General features: G+C 43.0%; 1 pseudogene; it reads right to left on the bottom strand.

Annotated features, from left to right (window-relative positions):
- Positions 1-936: 936 nt before the first annotated feature.
- Positions 937-14,636, bottom strand: LOC106563348 (structural maintenance of chromosomes protein 5-like; annotated as a pseudogene).
- Positions 14,637-15,299: the final 663 nt, after the last annotated feature.

The following is a 15,299-nucleotide window of genomic DNA, read 5'->3' as shown; positions in this document are numbered from 1 at the left end:
TTAGTGAACTAACGCTCTCACATGACTTCCTCGCCCACCCACCCACATACATAACTTAATCAAGGCTTTTCCGGCTCTTTTGCACTATAATGTGATCAGAGGTGATGAGCGCAACAAAATGATTACATTTTCACTCTGGTTTATAGACAAAAGGTATCCAAGTTGATTAAGAGACCATTGATACAATGGGAGGGGGTGAGAAAAAAGCTTGGTGATTTCAGTGTCTGATGTCCTAAGCACTCAGCAAAAACCATTAGCTAACATACTAACATGTATTAAAAATAATCCAGAAAATGTGTCTTTTGCCATGCTGAATGCTAGATGTCACTGAAATGTAAAAAGAATCCATTATTCATTTGTTTGACCCAACATTTAACAGCGCTTGTGCAGCAGATAGCTTAGCAGTTACAGCTTTGGGACAATAAGGGGGGGGGTCGTGTTAAATGTGTTATACACATTTTGGTTTAATGCATAGTTGTGCAACTGACTAGGTATCCCCTTCCCCACTTGCATCTAAACAATTGACAATTTACTTTTCTTAGTCCTATAAATCTGAAAGAAAACATTTCGAACAGTGTTTCGAACAGTATTTACAAAATATCTATTAATTTGATGAGAGTATATAAAAACAAACAAATAAGTTGAGCAAATGTGTAAGGGGATGTCAAAATTAAGTGATTGTGCATACTTTTTTTCTGTCAAACCCAAAATTAGGGCACCAGGCGGCCTTCCCTGTGGCTCAGTTGGTAGAGCATGGTGTTTGCAACGCCAGCATGGTGTGTGCAACGCCAGGGTTGTGGGTTCGATTCCCACGGGGGGCCAGTACAAAAAAAAAATGCATGAAATGTATGCATTCACTACTGTAAGTCGCTCTGGATAAGAGCGTCTGCTAAATGACTAAAATGTAAAATGTAAATGCGTTAACTGGTGATTTCACTACTTGACCTTGCGGCGGACACAGCGTCCGTTATGGACACACAGGACGGTCATCTCATCTGCATACTGGAGGTTCTGCAGGAGCTGGAAAGAGAGAAACACACACACACACTGGGTGCGTTCGACCAGATCCATTTGGTCTAGTCGGTGACGCAAATGAAAAGGGACATGAGACTTCTCTCTAACCATTGAATCGTACACACGTTATGTTATCAGTTTGTGAGTATGAGATACGGGGGTACAGAGAGTTTTCCAACATTTTAAGAAAAACTTTTAGAAACAGTAGCAGCTACTGTTTGTTGACATTGCCATATTGATCGGAGCCTTGCTATCAGAAAACCACTGCTGTGTCTGACATTCGGCTGTCGCAGAGGCACCTCCCTCTAAGGATGGGCATGAGTAATCAAACAGGTGTCAAAACTATCTTTAACCAGAGATCTACATTTTGTATTGAAGACAACATTCATTTGCTTTGACTTTAGTGTTCCATTTGTACGTACGCATTCGCAGGGCATAGCAAAAAAGAAACCCAGCCAACCCTCACTCAATTGCGTTCTGACCACTCCCTCAACATGCGTGCTGAGTGCGCACACAAGCTCCCGTTAGGCCTACAGAAATAAATGCCTAGAAAAACATATCTAACTGACAGGATACACAAGTGTCATCCCTTGCCAAATGACAGTTTTATCACACATTCTAAATGGACTGGTTGATTGAAGTACGGAAATGTGTTCAACAACAAGCTGCAGTTTTGGAATAATTGGGTCCCTCTAGGCTACTTTTCTAAATGGCACTAGCAGTTTGCATTAGTTAGCCTAGGCTATAACCTCTCTAAACATAACACTGAAAATATGCAAAAACATTTGTTTAATAAAGACAAACAGCGTATTTATCAGAATCATTAAGCCTAGGCCTACTCACCAAACAGATGCCGTGGTCGTAATTCATCCCCATGCAGTGTTTAATGTGGAATTGTTACATTTTGAAAATCCCAAAGTACAGGCAGAATAAACTAAATCTCTCGTTGAGAATAAGTTCCAGACGCGAGATGCACAGCACAAAAATATTCTGTTACATTTTTATCCTGTTATATATTACATGTGTTTTTGTTTTACTATAAAATAGGTGTCTTGACTGTGATAAGGGCTTGGGAAATAATAGCGTCTTGTCTGCTAGATAAACAAAACAAGGCTATGCCATTGCACAGCCATAGGATTTTACAAGCAAGTGCCACTGCTGAGGTTACTGCCTTTTTGAAGATTGTTTTCTAACATATAAAATAGTTGTTATTACAGCTTCAAAAAATGAATCTTAAAAATTGCCCTTTTTTTATTGACTGGATAGAGATATATATTTCTATGGGCAATTTGGTTATGATAAATGGTTATGACACATTTTTTCCAATGAGGGCCTTGTCTAAAAGTAGCTCTTTTTATTTTATTTGAGTATTTGAAGAAGAAAAAATAATGCAAAAAAAATTCCACCCTAGACTTCCCTCAACTTTTGTCTAGTCTACAGTCCGTTTCTTTAGCCACACTTGTCGCAACACACCCACTCACTAAACAGTAAGTCACCACCTAAGCAGTGTGATACTTACCTTAGGTGTGATGAAAAAGTACTGGGAGGTAGTCTCCTTGCAGGCTGTCCGTATCACAATGTCAAAGACTCTCCTCTCATTGACTGGGTCCATACCCTGGTTGGAAAAGGAAGAAAAAGCCTGTGTGAATACAGTTTGGATATTTAGGTGATTTAGCACTCTTAGCGGCAAGTTGGTGTTAGGGATGGGAATTGCCAGGACCGTACGATACATGGGAGCCGATACGATATGTATTGCGATTCTATACAGTACCAGTCAAATGTTTGGACACACCTACTCATTCAAGGGTTTCTTTTTTTTATTACTATTATCTACATAATAGAAGACATCAAACCTGAAATAACACATATGGAAACATGTAGTAACCAAAAAAGCGTTAAACAAATCAAAATATATTTTAGATTTGAGATTCTTCAAATAGCCACCCTTTGCCTTGATGACAGCTTTGCACACTCTTGGCATTCTCTCAACCAGCTTCACCTGGAATGCTTTCCCAACAGTCTTTGAGTTCCCACCAGCAAAGCACCCCCACACATTACACCTCCTCCATGGTTGCTAATGGCAGCCTGCAGTACCCCCCTACCCCTGGCAGCCTACAGTACACCTGTTGTCCTTCAACTTGAGTTACTCAATGAGAGAGGGCAGCATGTGTTCTAGAGACGCCATCTTAACCAACTTAATTTGGCTATTGAGTCGTCACATACGACTGAATGGTGCCACGTGATCGATGGCTTTGTCCATTCATATACAGTCATTGGCTGCCACAAACATGTAAGAGGAAGACACTGGCACCTCCTCTTAGTCCAGAGATATAGAGCAGGTTCCCCAAATGGCAGCCCGCAGGATAATTATTTTAACAAAAAATAAAATACACATTTTGGTTGTTGAACATAAGACTAAAACCACCAGGAAATCAGCTCAGTGATTTTCATTTTAGGAAATGTGTTCAAGTATTCCCACGCATAAATAGAGAGGCATATGTGATCGTTTGTTTGAAATTATTATGTTTTACGTCAAATACTATCTGTTTGGGCTTCTTAAGATCAATTTGCATTGTACACATTTTTTGCCTCCCGGCAATCCACTCAAGAACAAAAATAGTCTGAATGTAGTTGGAGACCCCTGATAGAGGGTACAACAGCGGGCAACAGCAAATTCAAGGACTTTCAAGTACTTTTTCAAGCACTAATATTTATTTTCAAGGACCATCAATTTGTCAGTTCCTATTATGCAATTGTTTCTAGTCGCCACCAGATGGCAATATATCACCACAACCTCATGAAAAAAACTACTTACTATTCATCACTACCTTACAAGTTCTACTCAATAATACGTATTTTACTACATACAGGAGTGGTAAGTCAGTACTGGTGTTGACTTATTTCCTTATATGAACTGTAACTCAGTAAAATCATAGACATTTTTGCATGTTGCGTTTATATTTTGGTTCGGAGGACATAATATTAAATTGTCTTTATATTTTCATTAAATGTTATGTCCCACAGGTTGTCCCAACACATGACATGAAAGTGAATTCTGACAGTATAAAAGGCCCTTAGTTGGCTCTATACCCATTTGAAGAGAAACAAGTTATTGTGTTTGAGAAGATTAAAAAGATTCTCTCATGGGACCCTATTTAAATGTTATGGGACTCCAAAAATGGGTCCCCAACCACAAGTTTGGGAACCACTGTACTACTAACCCCTCTCCCTGTTTGCTTCAATGCTTCCTCTGTATCTCCTTTGCAGCCTGACTCACCACTGTCTGTAAAGAAAAGGTATTTTGTTATGAGAACTCATAGTAGCCCATCTTTTGATTATAGCTATCTTAATTTCAGTCAATTGTTCCTGCTAAAGTCAGGCTCCATTCAACGTTAACTTCATCCTTGTAGCCAGCTAGTTATAGCTAGCTACCTGGCTAACAGCCAGAGCCCTTGAGTACCTAGCTAGCTAGACATCTGACTGAAATAGCAGCGACTCTTTTCCAGTTGTACACTCATTCTCCAAGAGTCAGGGGGCTTTTATTTGGGGGATGTATTGACACGGTAGGAGTCGAGGAATTTAAAAAATAAATCCCACTGTCAGCGGTGTCTCTGCTACTTGCCACTCTAGGTCTGGGCTGAAGTAGTTTGTTTCACCTCTTGGGCCTATGTCCTGAGCGGAGTTTCCCGTTCGACAGAGTGGTGAATGAATGCGCTGCTAACAAGGTTAATCTGAGGAAGCAGGCGAACATAACGAGCATACATGAATCATTCATAATCCCACTCGTTCGCAGAGGTAGGCGTGATTAGAACTCAGATCTAGAAGCCTTCTGAGCGTTGATCAACGTTGGAAATGCAATAAGTGAGTAAACCATATTTCACAAATATAAAACGGTGTGTAAAAGGTGTTTACTCTCCACGACATCCCTGGTTGGGTCTGGCAAAACCAATTCATAAACATCAATATCCTGCCAGGCCGAATTGAATCTACATTGCTCGGCATTTTAGCTATCGATGTGATGTTTGTCGCCACCTAATCAGTCAGTTCTGTACCTTCCTGGCTGAGTGGCAGTGTGGGTGGAATGAGCGAGCTCTCCTGACAACCAGAGCGCGAAACACGTAGGGAAATAAATCTCTGTAGTGTACCTGGAAATTAATTTGCAAGACCAATACATTTCTAATATTTTTCATATTAACATACAGTGCAGTCGGAAAGTATTCAGACCTTCACTTTTTCACCATTTTGCTACGTTCCAACCTTATTCTCAAATGGATTAAATTAATTTTCCCCCCTCAATCTAAATACAATACCCCATAATAACGTGAAAACAGGTTTTGAAAAACAGAAATGCCTTATTTAAGTAAGTATTCAGACCCTTTGCTATGAGACTCGAAATTGAGTTCAGGTGCATCCTGTTTCCATAGATCATACTTCAGAATTTCTACAACTTGATTGGAGTCCACCTGTGGTAAATTAAATTGGACATGATTTGGAAAGGCACACACCTGTCTATATAAGGTCCCACAGTTGACAGTGCATGTCAGAGCAAAAACCAAGCCATGAGGTCGAAGGAATTGTCCATAGAGCTCCGAGACAAGATTTTGTCGAAGCACAGATCTGGGAAAGGGTGTCAAAACATTTCTGCAGCATTCAAGGGCCCCAAGAACACAGTGGCCTCCATCATTCTTAAATGGAAGAAGAAGTTTGGAACCACTAAGGCTCTTCCTAGAGCTGGCCGCCGGGCCAAACTGAACAACTGGAGAAGAAGGCCTTGGTCAGTGTGCTGACCAAGAATCCGATGGTCACTGACAGAGCTCCAGAGTTCCTCTGTGGAGATGGGAGAACATTCGCAGCACTAATCAATCAGGCCTTTGTGGTAGAGTGGCCAGACGGAAGCCACTACTCAGTAAACAAGGCACATGACAGCCCGCTTGAAGTTTTCCAAAGACTCTCAGACCATGAGAAACAAGTTTCTCTTGTCTGATGAAACCAAGATTGAACTCTTTGGCCTGAATGCCAAGCGTCACATCTGGAGGAAACCGGGCACCGCTCCAATACCATCCCTATGGTAAAGCATAGTGGTGGCAGCATCATGCTGTGGTGGTGGCAGCATCATGCTGTGGGGATGTTTTTCAGCAGCAGGGACTAGGAGACTAGTCAGGATCGAGGCAAAGATGAACGGAGCAAAGTACAGAGAGATCCTTGATGAAAACCTGCTCCAGAGCGCATCTATCTCATCCAGAGTGTTGGGCAACTGACTGAAGGCCTACACAACACAAATGAAAAAATACACAAATGAATGAATTAAACATGGTAGAATGAATGGATGACTCCGTTTTGAGTTGTGCCGAGGTTACTGTACTGACCGTGTGTAGGTCTGGGGGTACAACACTCTCCCCAGGCTCCATGTTACAGATCTCCCTGGCCCTCTCTCAGCATGCCCTTACATTTCTCCAATAGACGGGCCTTACGCTGCTCCAGCATGGCACACGCTTGCTGCGAGGGGGAGAAGAGGAAACACACACACGGTTAGCACTCAGCAAATGATACATTAAATATTGTGTTGTGTAATAGTTTTTGTGTGTGCGTGTATGACCTCTAGGACCCTGAGCTCAGCCAAGCCCTCCCTGCAGTCAGTCTCCAGCTTGGTCTTCTCTGCTGTCATGCCCAAGGTCTCTAGAGCCATGTAAACCTTCTCCATGCTCAACCTAGCCTTCAGCTGGAGAAGGGAAAAGAGAAGGAGAGAGTTGAATAAAAAGAAAGGGTTTTAGTATACACATCTCATGTAACATAGAATCTGTGTATATAGAGCCTTCAGTATTAACCCGTGACAGTACCTTCATGTGGGCCATGAACTCAGCCACAATGTCCACCTTCTGGGAGTTGACTGCAGAGATCTGGGCCTTAGTCTCTTCCTCAGCCTTTTGCAAGTCAATGCCCCCCTGCTCCATCTGCCAAAGACTACACACAGAAGATGAAATGGTATGTGAGAGAGAATGAACAAATACGAAGCTTATTCTCTAAACGTTTACACTGTGTGTGTGTGTGTGTGTGTGTGTGTGTGTGTGTGTGTGTGTGTGCCACCCACCTGTCCTGCTTGGTGCTGATCTTGTGTTCCAGCTGTCTCTTTTTGCCCTTCAGCTCCGAGAGCGCCTTCTTCTGGGCCCGCAGCTCGTTGTCGCGGCGATCCTGTTTGGCAGCACATTCCTGCATGGCTATCATCTGTGCGTCGATGGCCTGCATGCTCTTCTCAGCTGCCTGGGCATGGCCAAAGGTTACACTTCACTTTCAAGGTGTAATGCTATGCTAAGCATCTGGTTTTTACTACATTACTGCAAGTTATCTATGCCAACTAGCATCATTGTGTGTCTATGATATAAATGTATTACTATGGCAGGTGTCGAGTCAATCTTAAGAAAGTTCCTTTCCTATGTGAAATGACAAAAGTATACTGACTGCTAATGGACAGTTTATAGCATGTGTTATTTCAAATTCATATTGTTCCTGGCCTCACACTGATCTGCTCCTCCACATGGCGTTTGTCCTCGGCGTCCACGGCCATGGTGAGGTACTGAGAGGGCCGCACAGCAGTTTACTGGTGCTGGTCTTGCCTGAGTAGGACTTCTTCAGGGAGTGCTTCTCCTCAGCCGTGTAGAGCACCTTCAGATAAGGCTCCTCAATCACCTGACAAACATATATGGTCGAAGGATTATTGAGGTGAAATACTAGGGATGTGACAAACTGACCGATTTTTTATTTTATTTTATAAAATCGGTTTTCCGTTAAAACGATAACAAACAAAAAAAATCATACAATTCCACGTCAATTACCAATGCAGAATAATTTCCCTATTATGCATGCATGTCTGCTAGGGCTAAATTATATCTACCAGACAGGACGCAACTACAGTAACGTGTCAATAGCAACAATTGAGAACTTTTCAGACAAAAATACATTAAAAAAGCTGCATCAGAAGTGTCTAACTTTTCAGAATTCTGCTCCGGCATAGAATGTTCTGTATTGTTTCCCTGACAATAAACAGGGGATTGATGTGCTGCTGTGTTTTTTATGGTAGGGTAGCTAGATTTTTTTTCTTCTACTAAATGTCTTTGTATGTCACAGTATTTAAATGTCTGCGTGCAGGCAACAAACAGGCAGGTTGCGCACAGGCAGTTTGAGATTATTTGATTGACAGTTCTGGTCGCCTGGTGATGAATGTTAGTCCCGCTTCAGAAACGGCATTCCTTTACAGACAAGTAAAATGCCCGTTCATATGTCTAGAGGTTTCGTGTCGGCATTTAAAAAGCCATAGTATACTACCCTAACAGGCGAACATGCCAGTAGCCTAATGTAATTTCATATGAGATAAAAGCACCCCTACCCACTCAGTAATGAAGAGTAGGCTATCCCGTGCTCGTTAGACTGGCCTGAAGATACCTCTGTATCCCGGCAACATCGGTGTCATGAAAAGGCTAGGATATTCTACACGCAACAGACCAAAGAATGAACACACACACTTGCATCATTAGTGAAGAGAAAAAGCAGGCAGGCCAACACGAGGGAGAACCATGAGCATATATTTTGGTAATCTGAGTCTCACAATGTCTTGTCTCGCATGCTTTGCAGTAGCCTAAAGTTCACCTCTTCTTCTCTGCTTTTATTTACGTTACACAACTTTCCCCAGGCCTTTATAGCCTATTGTCTAATAGGCTATAATGCGAAAAATATTTTGTTAGGGATTTTCTTAACATTAGGGATCCCAATTTAACAGTCACACCCCTAGTTTTGAGCATTTTATATTCCAGTCTGTTCAGAAATCAAATAAGATATGAAAGTGACATTTGTTGAAATTCCCCCCCAAAAAACTCTCCATCCTCCCAGCCACTCTGGGGTATGGAACGTACCGTCTTGATCATGGCTTTGGTTTGGTCCGTTCCCACGGGAACATCGTGCACCTTGTACTGGTTGCAGAGGTAGCTCATAACCTCTTCTGGAGCATCGAAGAGCTCCCGCAGGTACGCAAAGAACCCGAAACGTCTACAGACAGGGGGGAAAAAAATGCATTTAACACATACAAATGGAAGGGTTAGGATTAGGGTTGAGGTTAGGTATAGGCTTGATACATTTACAATCCATATTGGGACAGTATGAGAGGACTACTCACTTCAGGGACTCAATGGGTCGGGAAGGGGGCACAGGACTCTTCAGAAGCAAAGACTGAATTCACCCTCAGGTTCTGGCTGTCACGTACCTGAGGCCAAGGACAAATCCATTACAACTTTTCCCACTGTATATAGTTCCTTTAACTAGAGCCTATAACTAGGGCCTTGGCGTTACTCTGGACCCTGATCTCTCTTTTGAAGAACATATCAAGACTGTTTCAAGGACAGATTTTTTCCATCTACGTAACATTGCAAAAATCAGAAACTTTCTGTCCAAAAATGACGCAGAAAATTAATCCATGCCTTTGTTACTTCTAAATTGGACTACTGCAATGCTCTACTTCCGGCTACCCGGATAAAGCACTAAATAAACTTCAGTTAGTGCTAAATATGGCTGCTAGAATCCTGACTAGAACCAAATTTGATCATATTACTCCAGTGCTAGCCTCCCTACACTGGCTTCCTGTTAAGGCAAGGGCTGATTTCAAGGTTTTACTGCTAACCTACAAAGCATTACATGGGCTTGCTCCTACCTATCTTTCCGATTTGGTCCTGCCGTACATACCTACACGTACGCTATGGTCACAAGACGCGGGCCTCCTAATTGTCCCTAGAATTTCTAAGCAAACAGCTGGAGGCAGGGCTTTCTCCTATAGAGCTCCATTTTTATGGAATAGTCTGCCTACCCATGTGAGAGACGCAGACTCAGTCTCAACCTTTAAGTCTTTACTGAAGACACATCTCTTCAGTAGGTCCTATGATTAAGTGTAGTCTGGTCCAGGAGTGTGAAGGTGAACGGAAAGGCTGGAGCAACGAACCACCCTTGCTGTCTCTGCCTGGCCGGTTTCCCCTCTCTCCACTGGGATTCTCTGCCTCTACCCCTATTACAGGGGCTGAGTCACTGGCTTACTGGTGTTCTTCCATGCCGTCCCTGGGAGGGGTGCGTCACTTGAGTGGCTTGAGTCACTGACGTGGTCTTCTTGTCTGGGTTGGCGCCCCCCCTTGGGTTGTGCCATGGCAGAGATCTTTGTGGGCTATACTCGGCCTTGTCTCGGGATGGTAAGTTGGTGGTTGGAGATATCCCTCCAGTGGTGTGGGGGCTGTGCTTTGGCAAAGTGGGTGGGGTTATATCCTACCTGTTTGGCCCTGTCCGGGGGTTTCATTGGATGGGGCCACAGTGTCTCCTGACCCCTCCTGTCTCAGCCTCCAGTATTTATGCTGCAGTAGTTTATGGGTCAGTCTGTCACATCTGGAGTATTTCTCTTGTCTTTTCCGGTGTCCTGTGTGAATTTAAATATGCTCTCTCTAATTCTCTCGTTCTTTCTTTCTCTCTCAGAGGACCTGAGCCCTAGGACCATGCCTCAGGACTACCTGTCTTGATGACTCCTTGCTGTCCCCAGTCCATCTGGCCCTGCTGCTGCTCCAGTTCCAACTGTTCTTCTTGCGGGTATGGAACCCTGACCTGTTCACCGGACGTGCTACCTGTCCCAGACCTGCTGTCCCAGACCTGCTGGAACCCTGACCTGTTCACCGGACATGCTACCTGTCCCAGACCTGCTGTTTTCAACTCTCTAGAGACAGCAGGAGCGGTAGAGATACTCTCAAAGATCGGCTATGAAAAAGCCAACTGACACTTACTCTTGTGTTACTGACTTGTTGCACCCTCGACAACTACTATGATTATTATTATTTGACCATGCTGGTTATTTATGAACATTTGAACATCTTGGCCATGTGCTGTTATAATCTCCACCCGGCACAGCCAGAAGAGGACTGGCCACCCCTCATAGCCTGGTTCCTCTCTAGGTTTCTTCCTAGGTTTTGGCCTTTCTAGGGAGTTTTTCCTAGCCACCGTGCTTCTACACCTGCATTGCTTGCTGTTTGGGGTTTTAGGCTGGGTTTCTGTACAGCACTTTGAGATATCAGCTGATGTAAGAAGGGCTATATAAATACATTTGATTTGGACAGGTGGGTCACATGGTCAGTAAACTTTTGAAGTAAGCGTAATGTTGTATCGACTCTGGGAGGATGCTCTCTGATCCCATGTACCATCACATGTCGTTGTGCAAGGCATTTAAGCCCCCACAGTGCAGAACACCTGTTAGGTAACTACATAAAACACGTGGTCAACCCTCAGTGAGCTACTGGGTGTCAAGGCTTTTGATCAAGCTCTGCTCAAACACAGAGCCAGTCTATCAAGGTCCGGTTGAGCAGCTCATTTCTAAAATGTGGTTGGTTAGAGGGCGACTGGAACAAAGCCTGCACACCCAGTAGCTCTCCTGGAGGATGGTTGACCACCCTTGATGTAAAATATTACAACAGTACAAACAAATACTTTATGCCTTTCGAAATAGTTAGCTCAATCAATATATCAAAGATCAGATAGCTATCGTAGGTTACAAATATTTTTATTCAGCTGAAGCAAGCCCACAAATTTTCTTCAGGAAATATACCTTTTCGATTTGAGTCATATTTATATATCTTTAGCTACCTTAGTCGTGTTTACTTTGCAGGCTGACTAGCATCTATTGAGTTGCAATGTCCCATACATTGGCTGCCCAAACGAACTGGAAGTATCCACATAAACCAAAAGGCTACATCAAATATTTTTCCCTAAAATTACTATTCGCCATTCACAAATTATAATTTTTATTCACATAATTAGAGTCACCACAATTGAATCGTATCCCAACTAATATAATGGCAAAGTGAATTGTTTGTTTTGTCAAAAAGAATAGTTTCAATTCATTATACAAATTGTTCAAAAAAGATTGTGATATATATATATATATTTATAACACACACAGTGAGGGGAAAAAGTATTTGATCCCCTGCTGATTTTGTACATTTGCCCACTGACAAAGAAACAATCAGTCTATAATTTTAATGGTAGGTTTATTTGAACAGTGAGAGACAGAATAACAACAAAAAAATCCAGAAAAACGTATGTCAAAAATGTTATAAAATGATTTGCATTTTAATGAGGGAAATAAGTATTTGACCCCCTCTCAATCAGAAAGATTTCTGGCTCCCAGGTGTCTTTTTTATACAGGTAACGAGCTGAGATTAGGAGCACACTCTCCTGGTCACCCAGGTTAGCCACCTCTGCCCGCAGGTCGTCAATCATGCATCGGGTGTTGCTGATTCGCTTCTGCCGGTCCGCCTCCTCAGTCTGCTTCAGGCTGAAGGCCTGCTTGATGTCCTCAATCTAGAGGGATAAGGGAGATCAAGCATTTGTACATGTATTTTTATATCATACTTTCTCATTGGTATCAAGAGAGTATATAAACAAGGCAGAAACAGAAAGAAAACAGCACTAGACCTCTCTGTGCTTACTGTCCAGATGGTCCCGTTTCTGTTGACGCTGGCCGTCTGGAACACAAGGATACGTCACCACCAGTCCCTGGGCTACACAACACACTGGTTCCCAAATGTCTTTGCAGTATCACCCAACCAAGTAAATATAACCCATACTTCTATCCAGGGCCCCGTTTCAAAATGAATCGACCCTGGAACTAAGTGGAATAAATGGACATCCCCATCCAGCCCAGCTACACAGCCCAGGGAGCCTATCTGACCTTGTCTTTCATTTGGTTCTCGATGGGCCTCAGCTGGCTGTCGATGTGCTGGATCTTCTTCAGCATGGGGGCCTGGGACTCCCTCATGGTTTTCAGCTGCTTCTTGGCATCCTCCCTCTCCTTCTTCACCCCCCCCCCAGCTCATTACGGGCGGTCTCATATTCCTGGAGAGGACAGAAAGGGTTGACAAAGATTAACATTTTCACATAACATTCATATAAACACACTCACATGCAATTTGTTTTTACAAGGAGGATAATCTACCCATGTCCAGTGTCTTATTGCAAGCTATGAATGACTACAGGGTTGTATTCATTGGTGCACAACATAGCAAAATGTTTTGCAACAGAAACAGTTTACATCACGTTGTAGTGTCTGGAGTAAGCGGTTTACGTTGGTGTGCATAATAAATACGACCCAGGTGTGTCAGATGATCTTACTATTGAAACTCACCACCCAGGGTTTCTTCTTATCCAGCATCTTAATCATGTCCAGGTGTCTTCTCATAGTAGCGCTCCACGTCATGCTTGTTCCGTTCGTTCCTCTGCTTGAACTTCTCCAGGGCGCTGGCCTTCTCCTTGCACACATTCTACCAAAAAACAATACCAGCATACCTTTGAACTTGCTCTCCCCTGAGCGGTCAACACTGCAGCAAAAACCTATTTATAAAAGAAGAAGCAATGAGTCCCCATTCATCCATAGAGCTAGAGTTAAAACTGTGCTCACCTCCAGTTCCCTCTCTTTGGTGCGGAAGGTCTTGAGCTTGCAGTGGAACTCGTACATCTCTGGAGGCCCCACTGACTTCTCTGTGGCCTCTAGCAGCTCAATCTTGGTCATCTTGACAAACTCACCCACCTTCTCCTGCAAAGTCACAGGGCAGGAGGCAAAGGGTGGTCAGATAATTGGAACGAGTAGGACGTTAGCGTTCAAGTAAAAAAAAAAAGAAGGAAAAAAAGAGTTACCTCCAAGTTTACACTCACCTGTGGCAGGAACTGGCAGAGGTTGCTTACTTGGATCTATAGAGCCTTCACCTCCTCCTCCACAGCCTTCTGGTTGGAGTGTCTCCCATTCAGCATCCACACTGACTGGTTATTCTCCACGTGGATCTCTCTGTTGATCACCAGGTTCCCCCTGGCCTTGTACCTGAAAACACAGGTGGGGTTCCATCCATGTTATTATACCCACTATTGGAGACATATGGGAATCAGTATGATGGCATTTCTGATTTAATCAATAACCGACTTACTTAATCTCAACCGATCCTTTGTTGCACCCATGCTTCACCTACAGCCCAACCTAGTCAGAATAATACAAGTTATCAATTAAATTCTGTACAATCAAATACAAAACCCAAAACAATGAGAAATGAAGTACAATATACAGTGCCATACATGCAACAATCCAAAATAATAAAGAAAGTTTGAAGCTCTTGAAGTTAAAAGTTAAATAAAAATTGACAACATATCCCAGTTGTAGCTAGCTAACATCAGTAATGTTACACTTGTTAATAAATAGCCAACTACCTTGTCCCTTCTGCCCAGGATGATAGTCTTTCCTGCCAGACATATGGCAGAGACAATACTGGACTTCCCAGTTCCATTGGCTCCCACAATCATGTTCAGGTTTGGTCCAGGGTGCGCTATGGAGTGGTCGTAGGTTCTGTGTGAAGGAGTGAATTGTGTCAGCTTAACTTAAGTGCAGCAACTTTATCTAATAGTTAGCACATTCAGTTAGTTAACGTTCGTTTTTTTTTTATTGTAGCCGAGGCTACCTATGTCGGACACAAGCACATTCAGCAACTTTGAAGCTTGCTAGCACATTTAGTTAGCTACAAGACTTGGTCATATATAGAATTACCATACTCTTTGACTCGGTTGTTCATGGCAAGTAGGGGTCTCTCTGCAAAACAGCAACATCTCTCACAGCTAGCTAAGTTACCTAATTAGGTAGATCAGCTTACTTCAAACATTTCACAAGGCTAACGTATGCTAGCACACAAGAGAGACCCCATCACATTCCTGTCGTGTATTAGCTGGGGATGACAACCCGCTGGGAAAACCCCATCACATTCCTGTCGTGTATTAATTATCGAGGCTAGCTATCTTCGTCCTCCTAACGTAGTCAACACTGTTAGCTGCTAGCTAGCTAGTCATCACTGCTAGTTAGCCAACTTCTACCGACTAGCAGCACTGCAGAAACTATTACATTACAACGTAACGACTTGATTAGTGTGGTGTTAGTGTTAGTTAGCCAGCTACATAGTTGTCTTTGCTGTCTCTGTATCTAAGATAATTGTGTAGTTTGAGTTTGAGTATTATCGAGGTGAGCTAGCCAGCCGCGACGCGGCGCCTGACTTAGTCAACACACCTAGTCATCATTAACCCACTGCCAGCTAGCCAACCGTTACCGACTAACAGCGCTGTAGATACTAATACTTTACAACGGAACGATTTGACTAGTGCAGTGTTACCTAGCTAGGTACTTAGTTGTATTTGTCATAACTTGATAATTGTTAGCTAGCCAGCCATCGAGGTTAGCTAGCCAG

Source organism: Salmo salar, chromosome ssa11 (genome assembly GCF_905237065.1).
Source record: "Salmo salar chromosome ssa11, Ssal_v3.1, whole genome shotgun sequence".
Lineage (NCBI taxonomy): Eukaryota > Metazoa > Chordata > Actinopteri > Salmoniformes > Salmonidae > Salmo > Salmo salar.
The sequence above is the reverse complement of the archived record's forward strand: the minus strand, read 5'-3'. Positions and strand labels throughout refer to the sequence as shown.